Genomic DNA, 22,350 nt, shown 5'->3' on the forward strand with positions numbered 1-22,350 from the left:
ATGTATTCATACATCAGGTGCTTCGTATACCCCCAGGGAACACATTCAGATAGGTAAGGTCAGGTTACCTGGGTGGCCAGACCACAGAGCCACGTCGGGTCATCCATTAATTCCCTATGGTGGATCCTAGAATGTTCTTCACAGCAGTACGGAAATGAGCCCGGACCCCTTCATACTTGAAGTATTCTTTTTCTATTTATCGTCTTTCGGGTCGTGACCATTCAGCTATCCCAGCAGCAATGCCAACTATGAGGATATGAATGTAATGGCATCACAACACCCAGCCTTACATCTGGCAGCACAGGTTCTCCAATTGTTGATGCGGAATGTAAGATTCTAAGGGTAAATCAACCCATCAGCAAATGTCGGCCCACATCACTGCAGATGCTCAGGGTTTATATTATGATGAGTGTAGATAGTTTTTATTTACGATATTGCACTCGTTGTGTACACAGAAGATATCCTCAGCAAACATTTTATTACCGATGTCTCTCAAAGATGATAATTGTGCTAAAACACAGAAGAATCAGAAGTGGTTATCACATTTCTACCAAGGAATTCACTGGGATGATCCTGGGATACCCTATAAAGATATGGTGATATCGCTTGGGTTATTGCACCACACGGATTCTATCATCTTCATGAAGGAGAAGGAGGAGATCTCATGGCTGCGTCGAATCTTTGCTGCTATTCAAGATCGGGTATTCTACAGGTGTCCTGTTCTCCATCGACTCAGATGAAGTGTAAATATAGTGTTGCTGTGTCTGACAATCCATTTTCTTACGCCATAGCGTCCATTCCATTCATTTCTAATCAAAATTTCACGTCGTTTCCTCAAATTCCATATTGTTTTGCTGAAAATTAATTTGTTAATTAACATATAAAAATCTTCCTCAAATTGAACACTCACGAAAGTTATCAGTGTCGCATTCAAATCAATATAGTCCTTCAACCAGGAGGACAGTTTGAAGGAGATAACCCAAGTGATTATAACCAGCTCCATCCCCTAGATGAGGCACTGCTGGAGATTAGGATAGTGAATAATTCATCTCCGCTTATTCCCCAGCGCTGTCATCACTTTTGCGGTGTAGCCTCTTCACGGAACTAGTTGCCCGGGACACAGCGGCAAATCGGAAAGCTCATCATGCAGACTAGTAGGGCACGTGACGTCTGCCTCCAACACACACCACACATCTGAATAAGGCGTCATACACCCCATGATTTTTGCCGCCTAATCCCTGATATTCATCTTCCGACATCCATCGAAACTTCGAAATCTGCACTGATTGTTGCATGGCGTGCCTGTATAAGTTATTTACATCCAAATACGTGATGTATCTCGAATAAAGGGAAGCGTTGAATCTGTCACCCATTCGTGGATTATTTCCCTTGGCGTCCCTGTGGACACATTAGCAAAATCCTCCATGGATCCCTATCTCGAAAAAAAGAAGCATGTTAGTATCAGTCAATAATTAAATTCTGCACTTCGCTTTCTTGAACATTGCGTTCCAAGACAATCAAGGTGCCGTGTAATAAAAGGCGGGATCCATATAATGTGTGGTAAGCTTAGACTCCGGAATTTGTGGAAAAGTCTGTAAGCAAGCGCAAGTCTGTGTTCATGTAAAGCAGTTCGTACGCTCTTAAAATGGAGGCACTTACGGCAAACTGGTACTCTGTATCCCTTATGGCATCGCCTGTAAGGTTGCTGGAAAACCATTTTTTTTTTTGAAAAAACCCCTTCCTATTCGCAATTTGGAACTTTTCCTCATTGGGAAATACAGCATATCTTCCCGAGGTAGAACTTCAACGTGTGTCTGGAGTGGTGCCTGCATAAAACTGAGCGAGTCAAGGAAGGGGAGAGTAATTCTTGGCGTAATTCGTTTGGAGAACGAAACATGTGTCTCAACGTTCTTATGTAGGACATCGATCTGATCTTTCTCCATACAGAAATCTACCAAATGGTCAACAAGAAAGCGGGCGTCATACCTGCTTAAATTATGGAAGAAAACGGGCATGTGTCTGGGTAACTGGATTTTGAAATTACACGTATTGTAAGCTGCGCTACGGAACTTCCCACTAAAATAACAGTGGTCCCTATGAGGATATCCCGCTTTTCAATCTCACGTCAGCCCATAAATGTGACAGTCAACAGCGTTATTATTCAAATCTTTATTCTCCTTTGGTTCAGTCATGGGAATGTTGCAGTTGTAAAGCTTATTAACGACTCAAGAGAGTTTTTCAAGCTGAGTTGGAAGCCAAACTGCAGTGTTATCCCCGACAATACATTTGTAACGGTTAAGAGCTGAATAATAGAACGATAAAATTTGGTGCCTTGCCTTATGTGGGAGTCTGTAGGGTCACATTCACAGTGGGAAGACTGGCATCGCCGCTGATGGTGAGAATTTTGAAAATTTATGAGTATGTTTTTCTTAGCAGGCATAATAATTCGTACCGGGTGCTAGGAAGCACGGTCTACTTGATGCTTTGCTGATTATTTGTTTGAGTAAAAATAATTCAGACACTTAAATGTAACTTGCTATTTACACTTGTGGTTACTAAGTTGAGAGGAAAGGAGTTGGGACATGGTTTTCATCCAAACACAGTGACAAATCCAGAATGAGATTTTTACTCTGCAGCGGAGTGTGCGCTGATATGAAACTTCCTGGCAGATTAAATCGGCGCAGGAGAGCTTCTGCAAAGTTTGGAAGGTAGGAGACGAGATACTGGCAGAAGTAATGCTGTGAAGACCGGGCGTGAGTCGTGCTTCGGTAGCTCAGATGGTAGAGCACTTGCCCGCGAAAGGCAAAGGTCCCGAGTTCGAGTCTCGGTCGGGCACACAGTTTTAATCTGCCAGGAAGTTTCATAACAGTGATAAATTCCTTTCTCCTCATTTTTATCATCAGAGAATAAAAGCATTTTTACATGCATCTTACGCTCACTGTAATATTTTGAGAAATGGAGGAGACCGACTATTATATGCTTGTACTGCTCATCAGACCTGCGTTTATCCAGGCCATAAACATACCTGAAATGTAAGTGTACTCTAGAGCTTAACGGGGAACTCGATGCAGTCAAAGTCCCCCCCCCCCCCCCCCCCGCAGTTGTAGTATTTTTGGGCGTCTGGAATGCACCACGACGCTCATGAAGATCTCAGTAAGTGTAATTTCTTTTGCAAGCCACAACTGACCATGCAAATAAGCCTGGTCGGTTTTATTTTCGACATTAATACAGGATTTCTTGTCTTCTGTTTCCTTAGGAAACTGGATATGCCATTTATTGGATCGTAGACATGTGCATGGATGTCCAGGTGTAGTATTTGCCTGAGTGCTTTAGCTTATCCCCTTATTCCATTCCGTAATATCGGACCAGTATAGCTCTCAAGATAGACTCCCGATACACCGTGATTGATGTGCTCCAGGTTATCACAACATTGTCGCCAATAAGATAATGAAGACTTACCTTTTCAGTGCCAGGGGAAACTATGGGGAGGTGCGGCAGCTCGATGTACAGCAATGCATTGCATTTAATGGCGGAATACGGTGTGTCATTATTAACCATGAGGTGCTCTGTTTCTACAATGGGAAGTCACGCTCTTAGAACCGCATCAGGATTGCGGCACCCTCTTGCCCGCTGCTCGATTCTAGTGAATGAGACTTGCAACTCAAAGGCATCCACAATAAAAGAGTATTCTAACTGCGGTATGGTGTCACTGATCTGATGTCCTTCACTAAGAGGATGGGAGAGGGAACTGTCAGTAGCCACAGGATCATCTCTATTACTACTACTACTATAACTAGATGAAAATGCTGCTTGTGGTGAGTTGTTGAGCAGTACTTGTGATACCTTGTGAGATCGGCGAGGACAACTACGTGGAGGAGGATGAGGAGGAATAGATTTTGCGGTATCGCGCCAGTGCGAGCAGATGTTGCTGGCGAGGCCTGTCTCACAGGGCCCCGAGTTGTGGCCCCTGGTGCCTGCGCCTTGGCGTATTGTATGAATGATGGTGTTGTAGAAAGAGAGAGTAACGTACGCAGTTAAGTATGACGTTCCATACATCGCCAGCTGCTGTTACTGCTGCAAGGAAAGAAAGAAAATATATTATATTTAAGCAGAATAACTATATGTTATCTATGTTGTTGTGGCTCCTTTGCAGCTGTCTCATGTCATCCAGCATTTCCTCATACTAATGACGGTCTTCCTCAGTCTCCTCCACCCATTGTGGCATTTCGTCCTAGCCTGAATTGGGGAAGAGCTATATGTTCATCTCAGTGATATCACGTAAAACCACATATTAATTTTGTTTAATAATGATAACGTAGACATACACAAAGTATATAATTACAGGATATCTGCGATGGCTTCTTCTTATCCTCGACACGTATCTCTCCGTGTTCTTTTTCTTCTACCAGAAAATCGTCTATAATAACAGCGAATATGTACCATAATATATATACGATGAATTTCTTGTAAAACAGAACGTATTACGTATACACAGTACTATGAAAAACAGAAATATATGTACGCTAATTACAGTGCTGATGCTAATGCTGTTGCTGGCTTTCAGCAACCAGCTCACCGATTACATGTTGAAGATGTATTGAAACAATAAGACGATATGTATTCAATACTGCGAAATTCTTAGTGAAAAAGTTACAGTTGTCATTTTTGATTTTCTAAATCATGTACAGAAGCAATAACTCACTGACTGATCACTAAATAACACCAGCGTATTATGTATTTGACAAAAAAAAATACCACTTAGGATGCGTTCCTGCCACTGGTGCATCTCAGCATTTATTTCCTCCAAAATTATCTGGATGTATGATGAAACCATAAGACGAAATGTGCTCAGTACTACGATACTGTTAGTGGAAGAAAAAGCCACAGCTGCTGATACGAATATTAACTTACCAGGTAATTCCCATTGCCTCAGGTGTTTCTCGCCGCTGGTATTACCGCCGATGATGCTGCCACACTTCATTTATACAAATAAAAACTGGAAGCACATGAACCAGAAGATGACCTGAGACTACAGCGAACGATATTTCTATGAGACTGGGGGTGGTGATGGTAGGGTTCATATAGACTCAAGCTGTGCCACTAATTTGGCGTGAAACAGTATGACGGCAGAATTCAGGTATACCTTGGTCGACAGGGTTGGACAAGTTGGTTCACATACGAACAAACAGGATATAAGAGTTTTACAGAGAGAGGAGGTGGTTTCCCAGCTGTCAGATGTGAAAATGACGCCGAATTCTGCTCTGCGGTCGTTGAACTGTCCAGTTGGCGATGCCCGAGGCGCTGCCTTTATGGGTGAATAGTGATTGATGTAATTCTACTGAGAAATACATCACGTCTGACGTTTCTGGTTGCCTTCAGACCGTGTGGGTTACAGGCAATGCATAGTGGATTTTTCTTGTGTTCTCAAACATCTCTGCATACAAGACCCCTGATATATGGCGTGTATTCGTCAAATGTGATTGCTTGATTTGCATTTATCTCTCTATACACATGCGGATGGACCATGTCACTCTGTTTGATGTGATCATCAGTAATTATTTCCCACCGATGTCGCTTGGGGCCGGCCGGGATGGCCGAGCGGATCTAAGAGCTACAGTCTGGAACCGCGCGATCACTAAGGTCGCAGCTTCGAATCCTGCCTCGGGCATGGATGTGTGTGATGTCCTTAGGTTAGTTAGGTTTAAGTAGTTCTAAGTTCTAGGGGACTGATGAACTCAGCAGTTAAGTCCCATGTGCTCAGAGCCATTTTTTTGTCGCTTGGGAGGCTAGGAGCGCTTGCTAGTTGCCCGCTGGCCTGGGCACAAGGCTTCTGGGCACTATGGGAAGCAGCTATTTCTTTCGTAATATGTTATTTACACTGCCAATCTGTCTTTCTGTAATCAGAGCAGGACATCACGTCTAAAGTTGGTGGCAGCGGAAAGCTAGTGCTTCCTGTCACCTCTTACATGCTGGAATACCCACGAAACCGGCTGCCATCACCTGGCGTTTTGTTCGGAGATTAGCGCGACTTCTCGTCTGTGCGCCTCTCTCCCTACCTGTGTGCATGGTAATACACGAAGCGGATGACAGTGCAGTAGCCGACAGAGGTCGTGGCCCAAGCTTGTGTAGTACGGCCTCTATTCCGACCTGCGGGCGCGGGAATACAGGAAACGGAGGGCACGTCTGCCCTACGGTCAGTACGAAGACGGGATCGAGCGATTTTTAACACTGTACCTACATATGGTGAATTATGATGATGACGATTTCGTGATGGTATGGGTTGCACGAACGGGAGAAAGTGATCTATTCAATTACTTCCTTGCTTCATATTTTACAAGACCTGTATCTTCTGAAACAGCAGAGAATGTTTAGCTTTTCCCACCAAACAAAACAGGGATAAAACTTTGCGAACTGAATTTTATAAATAAACAGTATAACCTTTGCTATGTAATTGACACTGAATAGAATTTCCTGTCATAGAATCTTTACTCTCCAGCACACATTGAGTCTTTTACCCGCCAGTTTCCCAATGGTTAAGCAGCGGGCTGGCCAATTTACCACCGGCGGAGGTGTTAATTAATTTATCGATTTACTTAATTAACCAACCAAATTATTAGATTGGGAGAGGGGTGTGTGAGTAACTCCGGCAACAGGGAGGGGGAACGTTGGAGGCTTCGAGAGTGGAGTTAGGGGGAGGGGGATAGGTGGGTAGCATTCTCGCAAGGACGAACTATACCCAGGCAATCATAAATCAACCCTCAGGCGGACATAGGCCCAATTAGCAGAACAGTAGGTTAAGATCATGAATCAATCGGATGACACAATTTAATTTATTTCCATATCAATTTTATATCAGAAGAGGAGTAGAAACCCTGTTGCCCTACTAATTACAACATACTGTAATGGAGGTTGTGAGATACAACTTTTTCGGTGCGACTCTCATGTTCCCACGGGACTAAACAGTTTGTGATAAGACACGCAGTGCGACTCCACGTACAAGAAGCAACAAGACAGCTCGAATCAAGTTTCTGTTTCATTATCAGCTGCATTCATTAGCTCATCTGAAGAGTGATGTTATTGTGGATGTGCATTATTTATAGCTCAAGAAGCAAAACATTGAAATACTGCATGTTCCCATACCATGTTATAAATATCAGACATAATTTGCTTATTAGTGAGCTCTCCCATCACAAGCTTAAATTCCACGGAGTGTACAGAATGAGTGCAGATCGCTTCCCCTTTTTGGAGTAAGTGGGATCAGCTCCTTTGAGAAAGCAGCAAACATTCTTTGAAACGTCTCCTGGTGAGAAAATCTCAAATCTCTCTAAGCACTATGGGACTTAACTTCTGAGGTCATCAGTCCCCTAGAACTACTTAAACCTAACTAACCTAAGGACATCACACGCATCCATGCCCGAGGCAGGATTCGAACCAGCGACCGTAGCGGTCGCGCGGTTCGAGACTGTAGCGGCTAGAACCTAGTACCTAATCAAGTGCATAGTAATGCAATCATTAGATTAACGAAAGGGCTGTGCACCATTGACACGTCCTGAAAAAAATGGCTATGGATCTCTTACATCTTTATTCCAATATAAATGAGTCTGGGCTTTGAATAAGAATACAAAAAGATTAATATTAAATGTCCACAATGAACTCTAACTGCTTCTTAGTACCTGGTGTTTATAGTTAAGCTTACGGTGTTCCGAAAACTGCAGGGCACTGAAACATCACATGGGGCATCGCGGAGTATACGGAAAAAATAATAAATTCACCTTCTGCTACAAGGTGAAATTATTACGCTATAAGCAGGCAGGATGTCTAATGTTCCTTGCTTTGACGCCAGTATGCTGTTATTCGCTTCCTGACGCGAGTTGATTTCTGTTTTGAAGTGACTGATGCTGTAAAGTTTTAAGAGGGTTAAGATTTCCGTATGAAACGCAATGTCTTTATAAACAAAAGGTCGAACACTGCTGCTAAGGTTCTTTTATCAGAACGGCAGTAATAGCAGCAATGCACTGTGGTAATATCGCTGACAGAAACAGCTGTGTAGTGGCACTATGTCAATAAGTGGGTTAAAGAATATGATCAAGAAAAAAGATGAATTTGCGTGTGGAGCAGGAAAATGGAGGAGACTCATTTCCATTGCACTTCTTAACGAAGTTGCTGTAGCTATGGTCCAGAGTGCGGTACACTCCTCAAACTGTGAGGCCAGTGCTCTAGCTGCGTCACTGGAAGTGTATTTTCACTGGTCAACAGTTCTGAGGATTTTATTGTACTTTTTGCACTGCTACCCCTACAAGTTCCACAACATACATCAAATGAGGTCCCAAGATAAGCTACACATCCGTCACTTTGTCGTTCGCCTTTTTATCACATTTGGAAATGGATGATATGTGGTCGGGGAGTATTCTTGGACAGACGAGACACGTTTTATTCCGTACAGTGTTGTGAACGCACGGAACTGTCACAGACGGGGCTCTACTCGGTCACATGTTGTGCAGAAACGTCCATTGCTCTCAGTTTATGTGTTTGTGGGGTGGTTTCACATGATCTTTGATTATCGGTCCTTTTTTCCTTCAAGGGGATGCTACTTTGTGGGCTTGTTAGGTGTAAAGTGATTGCTGTTCGTAATAGGGACCTCTTCGCGCAACACGTGGTTCCATGATTGCGAGACTGCATCTCTGTCCACACACCTGTTTTCATGAAAGATGCTACAACACCACAGGTCGCTTGCCAAGTGAGAAAGGTTTTGTCCGAGAAACCTTGGATGACGCCCTTATCATCTATTGGCAATTTCAAGATGAGTGCCCTTCCGCATTCCCTTGGCCAAATCCATGTGATTTCTGGTTGTGGTGATACCTTAAAGATCGTTTCTATTGTGGACGTATGTAGGCTCTTCCTGATCTGAAAAGTAGCATACACTGACGTATAGTGCGGATTACACCGGATGTGCTGCGAGTAGCTGTCGACCATATTGTCACTGATGTAGTATGCTATTGAGTCGGGAGACCACGCTGAACGCATATGGTAACTTGTGACCGTATTTTAATAAACATAACAGAACCTTCGTTTTCAATTGTTTCATTATTGTTCCCATTTCCTTGCTCCATTACCACATCATGACTGCTCGCAACGCTATATTTTACCTAGTATCAGAAATGAGAACTATTTTTTTTAACATTCTCCGTGAACTCTCTGATAAATGAAGATACCCACGAGGTTTCAGCGCCATGCGATGTATACAGCTTGCACTGCAAGATTTGGAGTGCAGTTAATTTAAGTCTAACCAGCAGATAGACAAAATGTTCAGGTCACTGTCACAGACAGTGCATACATCAAGTAAAAATTGAACTGGACAAAATGTACCGGGAAAACCTGCACCTTAAGTTTTCTGAACAGCAGAGAATTTTAACTTATGCTACTTAAAAAAATGACATTAGTCCCACTATAGGATTTCGTCAGTAGAGTGTGATTTGAAGTATTACGCCAGAAATTAACACATGGATAAGGGAAATTAAATTTAATACAGCTCTTTAAATTGCCAAGTATGTATTGTTGACGTCTCAGTCAAAAAGAAACATTATTTCCGCTTTTCAAGTAATTTTGATAAAGTAAACATATTAGATTAGATTATGTTTGCAAATTGATCTAAATTTTAAGCGGGGAACTTTGCAGTCAATTTTGACACTAAAAATACTGCAAAAACATTTGAAATCTATATCAGGAATATGGTGAAGTCGGATGTAACTAAAAGAGTTAATTCATCAATGAACAATATTGAGTTCTACGAAAGTCCCATTTGTTTCTTCTTCATATTAAGATCAAAACTGAATACCTTGGTCGTCAATATGAAGAATAAAATAGTTGTAATGAACCATGTCCAAAACATACAATGGCTTACTGTCTGGTCATTCACGACTCGAAGTGTACCAGATCTGAAAGTAAAGTATGGTTGCAGCTATGATCATTAGCACTTGAGAACTACAGCTGAAGCTGGATGTAGAAAAGGCTGGAAAATAAATAAAATTTTGATAATTGGTGCCGTTTCTGAACAATACCCATTGACAACACCCATTGTCAATTTGAGAAAAGAAAATGAAGATGTAGAATAACCCCTGAATATAGAAGCATCGTTCAAGCTAATGAACTTTTCCTTTCAGTTAGTATTACAGAACAATAGTAATCAACACAGTTTTTTCATTAAATCTTCTCTATTAAGAACACTTAGACACTCTGAAGCAAACTGTTCATGAAGATGTAAAAGAATTACATATCAAATAGTGTTAATAAGAAGCCGGAAGTTGTTGTTTCTACCAGAACTGTTAATAGTCATTTCACGTTGAGCTGGATCAAATCAAAAAATTTGTGTATAATAATTTGTAATATTATTGATAGACTTGATGAATCTTGAATACTGCCGACTACTACTTGTTTACAAAAGATTTGTTGACCTCCATGTGTAATATGGCATATATTTTGGAAAAATTACATTCAAAAGGAGATGGAGATTGACTTATTATAAATTCTTTTAAATTTTGAAGCAAATAACTTTTATATCAGACAATTGTAACAGTTTTCGGCCTTCAATGGGCAACTGCAGATCTGCAATAGAAAAAAGGAAAGATTAGGTTAACATATGAAACAAATGCAAATATTTTCACTGGATATACTCTTGAGCTAAGTGCTATTAACACACGTATGGTTCATACCTACGGGCAACATTTTGTGAATGAATTGTAACGTACCAACTACACTAAGCAGTAATGTATAGATGTATCTTTCGCTGTTTTTCTTTTAGCTTGCATTTGGCAACAACAGTAATAACTCAGAGGCTTTTCATATACTGTATTTTTTATGAGAAGCATTTCGTGTCGCCCATAAGGTGACGTGAATTCACTATTTACGTTGTCTTTCAATTGAAATAAGGGGGGCACTTCAGATGATATTAGGCAGGCGGACTCCTGGAAGTTATGTATGGAAGACGATTACTTGCCAAGAGAAGGAGTGTGGGAAAATAACGCGGGCACAAGTCGTACATGTGGGGCAGTCACACGGGGACACAGAAAACTTCTCGATTGTTTGTGAAAAATCATCGCGTAGTTAGACACTTCTGTCAGCTTCAAAATCGTGTGGAACGACTATGACAAAAGTGAATCTCCGTACTAGTCTGCTGTGCAGCAAATAGAGTTACCACAAAAAACATGACTATACATGGACTTTTTAACCACTCGGGATAAGAATTAGTTTTTAATCGTACTCTAAATGACGTAAGCCAAGATACTACCTAATCAGTCAGGTTCCTCTGTCGCAGTTAGTTTGTTTTCGTTTATTTTCAAAACTGAATAAATCAAATGTGACTCATAAGAACCGAAGTGCATGTTAAGTGGATGTGGGGTGCCAGATAGGCTGCAGGCGCGCACGAAAGCATATGTCACTAGAGGGCTGCCTGAGGGGCAAGTCACGTAGAAGAACGCTCCCCAAAGATTGTCATCTCCGATTAAATGTATTACTTTAGGAAAACTATCGCTGTTCGGATACTACTCCGAGATTACACTCGTCTGATACTACTCCGACTGTATGAAACGGCATTTGGGAAGCGACAAGCTATTCCGCAAGTATTACATGCAATATTTTGTACGAGTAGTAAGAGATTTTGATGATTTAGGTATCAGTTCATTAGTGACTGATGCTGCTTATAGCCCAAAGAACTGCACAAGACGAGGAGATTTTCTCCGCCAGTTGTATTATTTGAATTATAAGCTTGTTTCAGAATCATTGCGATTCCGAGCTGCCATAAGTAACATACTGTCTAATGACTGTAATATTCCTTCAAGTATGTTAAAATTTTACAATTAGAAGCGAAGGCACATTCAACTCAAAATCCTAACAAATAGGGTGTGGCATTTAGTGTGAAAGGAGAAAAAACAAACCTACGAGGTAATGCTATTCCAAATAGAGTAAATGTTCGCTTCTGTGACCATCCCCGTTTGTGACACCTTACAACAGCGTTATCAACCACGTGCTTGACTTTTATTATTGTCAAAGAAAAATCAGAGTTAACTTTTCTTTTGTTTGTTTGTGAGGTTAGTACACAATCAGCAGCTTTTTTGTACGTTCAAACCTCAAACGCTGCTGCCCTGCGAACCTCTGTTTCAAGTACTTCGTTTTCACTGCACTCGCAGCTAGAAGAGTATCGATAATACTCGTTTTTTACAAGTACTGGCAATAACGAACGTTGGCCAACTGTCAGATGGCAGCCTTTATGGTGTAGGGTGTGGTTTCTACGCCCGCTGTGCAGCAGCTCTGCGGTTGATCAGTTACCTAAGGACAGGCTTGCTTCAAGTTTGTCCGGTGTGTAGGGGATATTATTCGTCTTATAATTGAGTATTTTTGTTAATTAATCCATTAAATTTTCCGTTTAGGACAGAGAGGGAAACAGAAATGGTCCCACAAACTATTTCTAGCGCCTCACTTTCAAGTCCATACAGGTTAATGTGTCTGAAGCCTCTGTATGTAGTTAGTTTCTGTTTGTTTCTCGGACTTTCAAGTAAACACGTCATGAATGTTATGTCACTGACACACATATCAGACGCAGATATTAGAGACGCATGTCAATATTGTCGTTGACCTGGAGTGAGGGGGGAAAACTGGAACCACTAGACGACCCCTACTACAACTTGTACTTCTGTGTGGAGCTCTATTGTCAGGCGCGTAATGGCGCCCCTTCGGGATATGGCAGCAAGAGAGGGGAAGAAAACCAATGTGCACTCCGTGTGCATACCGGAGGGAGTCATTCCAGATTTGGAATGGGTCCTTCCAGATGCCATGAAGGGTACGGGGTGCACCCATTTGCAGAGGGTCGCTCAAATCGGCACCAATGATGTGTGTCGCTATGGATCGTAGCCAGACCCCTCTGGCTTCCGGCGGCTATCTGATTTGGTGAAGACTGCCAGTCTCGCTAGCGGGATGAAAGCAGAGCTCACCATCTGCAGCATCGTCGACAGGACTGACTGCGGACCTTTGGTACAGAGCCGAGTGGAGGGTCTGAATCAGAGGCTGAGACGGTTCTGCGACCGTGTTGGCTGGAGATTCCTCGACTTACGCCATAGGGTGGTGGGGTTTCGGGTTCCGCTGGATAGGTCAGGAGTCCAATACACGCAGCAGGCGGCTACACGAGTAGCAGGGTTTGTGTAGCGTGGACTGGGCGGTTTTTTAGGTTTCATGGCCACGGGCAAGTACAGAAAGGGCAACAGTATCGAAGGGTGCGGAGCAAATTCAGGACATTCGGGGACCAAGCAGCAATCGGTATTGTATTTGTGAACTGTCGTAGCTGCATTGATAAAGTACCGGAACTTCAAGCGCTGACAGAAAGCACCGAAGCTGAAATCGTTATGGAAAGCTGGCTGAATCCAGAGATAAATTCTGCCGAAATTTTTACAAAGGCACAGACGGTGTTTAGAAAGGATAGATTGCATGCAACTGGCGGTGGCGTGTTTGTCGCTGTTAGTAGTAGTTTATCCTGTAGTGTAGTAGAAGTGAATAGTTCCTGTGAATTATTGTGGGTGGAGGTTACACCCAACAACCGAGCTAGGTTCATAATTGGCTCCTTTTACCGACCTCCCGACTCAGCAGCATTAGTGGCAGAACAACTTAAAGAAAATCTGGAATACATTTCACATAAATTTTCTCAGCATGTTATAGTCTTAGGTGGAGATTTCAATTTACCAGATATAGATTGGGACACTCAGTTGTTTAGGACGGGTGGTAGGGATACAGTATCGAGTGACAATATACTGAGTGCACTATCCGAAAAATACCTCGAGCAATTAAACCGAGAACCGACTCGTGGAGGTAACATCTTGGACCTACTGATAACAAACAGACCCGAAGTTTTCGACTCTGTAAGCGCACAACAGGGAATCAGTGATCATAAGGCCGTTGCAGCATCCCTGAATGTGGAAGTAAATAGGAATATTAAAAAAGGGAGGAAGGTTTATCTGTTTAGTAAGTGTAATAGAAGGCAGATTTCAGACTACCTAACAGATCAAAAAGAAAATTTCTGTTCCGACACTGAAAATGTAGAGTGTTTATGGAAAAGTTCAAGGCAATCGTAAAATGCGTTTTAGACAGGTACGTGCCGAGTAAAACTGTGAGGGACGGGAAAAACCCACTGTGGTTCAACAACAAAGTTAGGAAACTACTGCGAAAGCATAGAGAGCTTCACTGCAAGTTTAAACGCAGCCAAAACCTCACAGACAAACAGAAGCTGAACGATGCCAAAGTTAGCATAAGGAGGGCTATGCGTGAAGCGTTTAGTGAATTCGAAACTAAAATTGGTTCAAATGGCTCTGAGCACTATGGGACTTAACATCTATGGTCATCAGACCCCTAGAACTTAGAACTACTTAAACCTAACTAACCTAAGGACATCACACAACACCCAGTCATCACGAGGCAGAGAAAATCCCTGACCCCGCCGGGAAAGTAAAATTCTATGTACCGGCTTGACAGAAAATCCTAGGAAGCCTGGTCTTAGGTTAAATCAGTAAGTGGCTCGGAACAGCATATCCAGACACTCCGGGATGATGATGGCATTGAAACAGAGAATGCCACGCGTAAAGCTGAAATACTAAACACCTTTTTCCAAAGATGTTTCACAGAGGAAGACCGCACTGCAGTTCCTTCTCTAAATCCTCACACAAACAAAAAAATTGACTGACATCGAAATAAGTGTCCAAGGAACAGAAAAGCAACTGGAATCAGTCAACAGAGGAAAGTCCACTGGACCAGACGGGTTACCAATTCGATTCTACACAGAGAACTTGCCCCCCTTCTAACAGCCGTGTACCGAAAGTCTCTAGAGGAACGGAAGGTTCCAAATGATTGGAAAAGAGCACAGGTTGTCCCAGTCTTCAAGAGGGGTCGTCGAGCAGATGCGAAAAATTATAGACCTATATCTCCGACGTCGATCTGTTGTAGAATTTTACTACATGTTTTCTGCTCGCGTATCATGTCGTTTCTGGAAACCCAGAATCTACTCTGTAGGAATCAACATGGATTCCGGAAACAGCGATCGTGTGAGACCCAACTCGCTTTATTTGATCATGAGACCCAGAAAATATTAGATACAGGCTCCCAGGTAGGTGCTATTTTCCTTCACTTCCGGATGGCATTCGATACAGTTTCGCACTGTCGCCTTATAAATATAGTAAGAGCCTACGGAATATCAGAGTAGCTGTGTGGCTGGGTTGAAGAGTTTTTAGCAAATAGAACGCAGCATGTTGTTCTCAATGGAGAGACGTCTACAGACGTGAATGTAACCTCTGGCGTGCCACAGGGGAGTGTTATGGGACTATTGCTTTTCACAATATATATAAATGACCTAGTACATATGGTTAGCCCACTGGACTCGCATTCGGGAGGACGACGGTTCAATCCCGTCTCCATCCATCCTGATTTAGGTTTTCCGTGATTTCCCTAAATCGTTTCAGGCAAATGCCGGGATGGTTCCTTTGAAAGGGCACGGCCGATTTCCTTCCCAATCCTTCCCTAACCCGAGCTTGCGCTCCGTCTCTAATGACCTCGTTGTCGACGGGACGTTAAACACTAACCACCACCACCACCTAGTACATAGTGTCGGAAGTTTTATGCGGCTTTTCGCGGATGATGCTGTAGTATACAGCGAAGTTGCAGCATTAGAAAATTGTCGCGAAATGCAGAAAGATCTGCAGCGGATGGGCACTTGTTGCGGGGAGTGGCTACTGACTCTTAACATAGACAAATGTAATGTATTGCGAATACATAGAAGAAGGATCCTTCATTGTATGATTATATGATTGCGGAACAATCACTGGTAGCAGTTACTTCTGTAAAATATCTGGCAGTATGCGTGCGGAACGATTTGAAGTGGAATGATCACATAAAATTAATTGTTGGCAAGGCGGGTTCCAGGTTGAGATTCATTGGGAGAGTCCTTAGAAAATGTAGTCCATCAACAAAGGAGGTGTCTTACAAAACATTCGTTCGAAATATACTTGAGTATTGCTCATTAGTGTGGGATCCGACCAGATCGGGTTGACAGAGGAGATAGAGAAAATTTAAAGAAGGGCGGCACGTTTCGTCGCGGGGTTGTTTGGTAGGCGTGATAGCATTACGTAGCTGATTAGCAAACTCAAGTGGCAGACTCTACAAGAGAGGCGCTCTGCATCGCGTTGTAGCTTGCTGTCCAGGTTTCGAGAGGGTGCGTTTCTGGATGAGGTTTAGAATATATTGCTTCCCCCTACTTATGCCTCCCGAGGAGATCACGAATGTAAAATTATAGAGATTCGAGCGCGCACGGAGGCTTTCAGACAGTTGTTCTTCCCGCGAACCATACGCGACTGGAACAGAAAAAGGAGGTAATGACAGTGGCACGTAAAGTGCCCACCGCCACACACCGTTGCGTGGCTTGCGGAGTATAAATGTAGATGCAGATGAAGAGGTAGACGCTAGTCTACTGATAACAAGCGGCGGCCTGCTTTGTTAAGTGTTATCGGGGACAAATGCGAAGTATCACATCTTGGTATAAAGCTGCATGACACTTGCGATCTCGACTTTTACTTATGGTGCACAAACATCATACCTGTGAATTGTACATTAGCCTGAAATTTCGCCATGGAATTTATCTGGAATATGGTGTTGCGACACCTAGCTCTTATCTCGCCTGGTGGTGTTGTTCCATTTTTGACGGACAACCACTACGTACGAATGGAGAACAGGGAGAAATATAGTCGTAGTCTCTTTCCATTCATTTAGTAGCACTAGAATAATATTTTTTTTTCAATTTCCACAGATACCACAAAGAATTATCAAGTGCATGTGAATTTCTAAGAGACCAAACTGCTGAGGTCATCGGTAACTAGAATTACGCACTACTTAAACTAATTTATGCTAAGAACAACATACACACGCATGTCCGAGGGAGGACTCGTACCTCTGGCTGGAGGGGCCTCGCAATCCGTGACATTTCAGTAACACGATAGTTTAGTCCATAGCAGAATGTATTTTTTGAAGCAACATTAGTGAACAACCTATATGCATAATAATAATGCGTTTGATTGAGAAACTCTTAATTACTGTACAGGGAAAGGAAAGATATTTACCTCAAGGGAAACTCTCAACGAAATGGACATTCCAAAATCAATACTTTGTACTTCACTTTTTTTATCCAAATGGAGTTTTAAGCTACATTCCTGTGCTTGCAGATAATAATAATGAATTAAGGATAGTCCACTTCTTGGTAGAACACAATATCAATAAATTTGTTTAGGTTCCAAAGGTTTTTAGCCACTACTGTTTCACCTCGAACAGATTTTTTCTTTATTCTTTCAATTTTTGCGTAACGTGTGTCCTGTGGCTGGTAACAAAAATCAACAGCAAGTGTGTATTAATAGAGCATATAATCACTGCTACACCTCACCCGTCCTGAGTAGACCTTGTTTGTTACTTGCCTGATAGATGTGTTGTTGTTATTATTTTTGCGTTTAAAGAGAATTAATCTAATAATCATTGTCGAGCTAAGAATGTTGCTTCATTGCTGTGGCTGGAATGTAAATACGCTGTGCGAAATGCATTAAGTCACAGAAAAGAAATAACATCCTGAATCTTCAAATACTTATGAGGAAACGTTACTTTAAACATAAAAGTTATAACAATACGTTTAACACGTAAATAAAAAATACAGTTTATAACACGTCGCCCGAAGCCATTGTGACATTCCGTGCTAATATAGAATTATTGCTGCCTTCTAATGGCAGACACAAAATAACCTTGAAGTAAAACGAAAAAAAAGATAGAGTAAAAGAGAAAATGTACTGATGATAACGCAAATTCTGTGGAACATGTTCGCGAATTATACAAAACGAACAACATTGTGTGCTTTCAAGAAGGGGTACCTTCTTCACTTCATTAGGTCTATAGTTCACGTTTTTCATTAATGCACTACAGTAGGTCTAACCTTAGCAATTAATATGTTATCGTAGAGATGAATGACATATCTCATTCAGGAGTGGGTGTGGTTAACCTTAGAGCTCCCATTTAATAAGTCTCTACCAGTTAACGCAGAATGTTGCAAAAGAGTTTCTGTTTTTCAACAGTTAAATTTCCTACATTGCTAAACAGCAATTTTCACAATCTCAGCATGATACCTAACAAATTAATCTCATTTTATTTTCTCGGTTACAGATATTCTTTGTGAAAAGAGATACCTCACAAATTAATGTCATTTCCTTTTCTCAGTTCCAAATGTCGTTTTTAAAAACCCAGAATATAGTACCAGATTTGTAGAGATCCTAGAAAATACGTCTACCTACATAAGAATCACAGCAAGCAGCATTCAACATTAGATTGCTCAGTATAAAATTTCTAAGATAGCTTTGTGCTATTAGTAATACAATTTTATCAATATTACCTCACAGTTCATTACATCATAATATATATTAATAAAATATTACTCTGATAATCTTGTGTTCGGGATCTGTATGCACTGAGCTTTGCCCCATGAAATTAACAATTTATTTATTCAAACATCACTTGCTAGGGCTAATACTATAATACAGGTTAAATCACATAAACTGCAGTAGACAAACTGTAAATATGCATTATCTACAACTGGTATGGTTTTTCAGCTGTCATTCCATTTTCATTTTTGGTTATTGATGTCCATTCATCAAAAAAATTTTATCTAATCTGGTCACCTGAAACAATGTGTGATCTCTTTGTTTAGCTATTATTATCATAAAATTAAGATTAAGAGAAGTTACAGATGCTAAACATTTCTCATTCAGGTAAAGGATCAGACATCCTATGAGATATAGAAAATTAAGCCTTAGAAAGACAGTTCATGGAGTATCGTCATCACTAACATCAAACTGTAATATATATAACAGCAGAAGTAAAAAAGATATAATAATTGAATGTGAGAATTGTTTTATAATTAAATTAATATATCTGCAAATCAATAAACTGGATGTTACTTGCATCATTTCCATTGCATTATATGAAACATCGGCAGCATGTATCTACATCCCAGGATAGATGATTAAATTATTATTTTGCTGACATTGCTTGGACAGGTGTTTATATGGTTCCACTTCTTCATTAAAGTTGTTCAGGAAGTGTGCACTTTGTGGATGTAGACAGTTATGATTACTTCATTAGCGTCTACATGAAGATATATGTTTAACACAGTATAATATTTACCTAGATATGCTCATTATACTATGACAACAGTCTCTCCCTCATTCCTTCCATCAATGACCTAACATTCCATTCCCCTCACTGATCGCTGGCAAGTAACACCATTTTTGAGGCTAATTTGGAGCTTTGTGTAAAGTCCATTCCACACACAATTAGAGAAATATGATAAATTTCATTATTTGAGGACGTTCATAAGCAATGTTCACTAGATCCATAATGTCTCTTCTGTTAAAACGCACGAGGGATGGTAATACATTTATTAAGAATTGGAGTCAGATCACAACAGCATGTGGAGGGCAGATAATGAAATTTAAGTCAACATAAATTATTCCAAATCTATTTATTTTCATATAGAACCACTACATATTCTTAACTGTAACTACACAAATGTTGTATACACTAAATATCAAAGCTAAAGAGTTAACCTGGCATAGTGCTGTTGTAAAACATTCTTTCATATTAAAAAGCATACTGTAAACATTTTCATGTTCTACTAAATCTATTAGTAAAATATATGGCATTATAATACTTATATATAGAATAAACAAAATTTTACATCTGTAACTACACAAAAGTTGCTCACATTCAACATAAAAATAAAAGTGATAATATTGACAAAACTGTATATTCAGCTACTTTAGTCAAACAGTCATTTGCTTTGTGTAACACGTAGTGTCACAATCTCATATTCACCTGAAATTGTTTGTTTACCTATATTCTCCGTTTTCATGAACTGGACAAGGATAATTTACAAACGTGTAGGTGCTAACAGTGACTAAACAGAATACTAGGAGCTTATGTGATACCCCCAGAAAATTACACTTTTCACATCATAATTCACTTCACATACACTAAATTTAACTAGTAGAATGCAGATTTCAGAAGCACAATTGTTCTCTGTGATACAAGGGTCAAAGAAATTGAACATAACTGTATCCACTATGACACTGTTGTTGACTGAAGATGATTTTCGAATTTCGTATATTTTCGTGTGTGTTGAGGGGGGAAATGTGTGTGTGTGTTTATATATGCAGTAATGAATCAATCAGAGTGTATTGATAGGGGCAGAAGGGTAAAGGATGAAAAGGGATCAAAAACTAAGTAAGGTGGAGCAGAGCAGCGGATGTGTTTGTTTCTGGGTGTGTGATGGATATGTGTGTGTAGGGTGAATTTTAAGCACTCTAAATGGTAACTGTATCACGATATTCGACAGTAAGGAAATCTCCATTACTGTACTGCATTGTGTATTTAATATTATACTCAACAGAGAGGAATCTAAAATAGTAGCTCCACATTCTCCAGATGGATGTTATGATTAGAGCAGCACCGAGTAATATGATCAAGATTGTGGTTATCTCGAGAACATTAGTAGCTACACACAAGGGCATGTTTTCAATCTGTAATGCTGGTGTGTTATTTCCTACTGTAGTATTGCGCTCTGATTGAGGGGTAAGTGTGCCCATTTCAGCTTGTTCTGCTGTCACACTGTACTCATCATAGCCTTGTTTGAGGTGTCCCATTCCAGCAACAAATGTGTCTGTGGTATACATTTGGATGTGCTCCACAGTTTCCACTTCAGATCTCAGTGTGTTTGTGGTCTGAATAACACTAGTCTTCTTGGTCAAATTAAGTTCATCATACTGTTCACTAAAGTCCCCCATGTCAGCAGATACTGCGGAATTATCTACTGTCAGTGATGATTTCGAGACTTGGCTGAAGACTTCAACATTCCTGAAACACAGAAAACTAAAATTATTAGTAATGTTTGAGCGAAATTAGCTAACTTCAATGCCAGAGAAGATAAACATAATTATAGCTACTAAATTATATTAAATAAATAGCAGTGATGTCATAATGATTATTTTAAAATCAGCCAAGAGAATTTATTAATTAGGAAAATAATTTACCTATCGAATGGTATTAGAACATACTATATAAAATGGAATGTAGCTGTAAATTGATCCTACAGTAGTAGAAAACTTTGGTAGTTCTATGTAATGTTGAACAACTTAGACATAAGAGTAGTGTCATAGAGGCAGCTAAAACTATATATCACCGTCATGACTGTCAAACATAGTAGCATTGTCTCTGTTTGAGAGTATAAAGAGGTATATGTTACAATCAGTGCACAAAATCATGAGAAACTCTTGTAATGCGTACTGGACCACCCATACCAGCTTGTCAATTAAGATGGCAGGAAGTGAAGTGTATGACTATGCTTAGCTATACAGCGTTTTTGTTATATGTAGTATGTACACAGCTATCAGTTTTGTTTCTTTTAAGAAATAGTTCCTCTATAACCATTAACTATAATTTGATGTGCAATTCATTTTGACATCAGGTAGATAAAATCAGTAATAAACAGAAGTGATAATCGTGATGTATAATTGTCCTAGCACACAACATAAACAAATAATAGTGATGACTTCATGTGCAGTAGCAAACATAGCTCATTTTCCAGTGTCATTAAATTATAACAAATTGTAGCATTAAGCACTGATTAATACGTAAAAGGAGGTTGTAACTTGCTAACTTGTGTTGCTTTTTAGCCAAATGCCGATTCATAAATAAAATAAAATGACTGCAACCTACATGGTCATTATACCTCATAGATACACAGCTATTTCTCTGCCCTTAGAGAGGCTTTTGCTTAGAATCTATTGTGTACACTTAAGGATTAAATTCACTTAATCTCAAAGTCAATTCATTGCTGTCCAAAACTAAGTAACATTCAAATGAAGCTACTAGAACAACCATAAAGTGTAAGAAAATGCTATGTACTACTTACTCAAATTGACGATCAGGTAGCTCATAACCAGGAACGACGGTTGTGAAATTCCCAGAATTTGTGGTAGGTTCCTTAAGTACAGCTGTAAAAACTGAAATAGAAACAGGTCTGTAAGTACCCACAAAAAAATTAAAATCGGGTTATGTTTTTCACTTTCCTAACAATTTGTCACAATATTACTGCAGCAATCAATGCAAACTGTAAATAAGATCATTGTTCATAATAGGGGACCATAAAGAGTCCAATCCTGTATGTGAGTAGACTGCATTTAGTTATGACCATTCATCTATACTAAAATGACGAAAAATATTTGTTTAAGCTATCAA

This window comes from Schistocerca nitens, chromosome 3 (assembly GCF_023898315.1).
Source record: "Schistocerca nitens isolate TAMUIC-IGC-003100 chromosome 3, iqSchNite1.1, whole genome shotgun sequence".
In the NCBI taxonomy this organism is placed as follows: Eukaryota; Metazoa; Arthropoda; class Insecta; order Orthoptera; family Acrididae; genus Schistocerca; species Schistocerca nitens.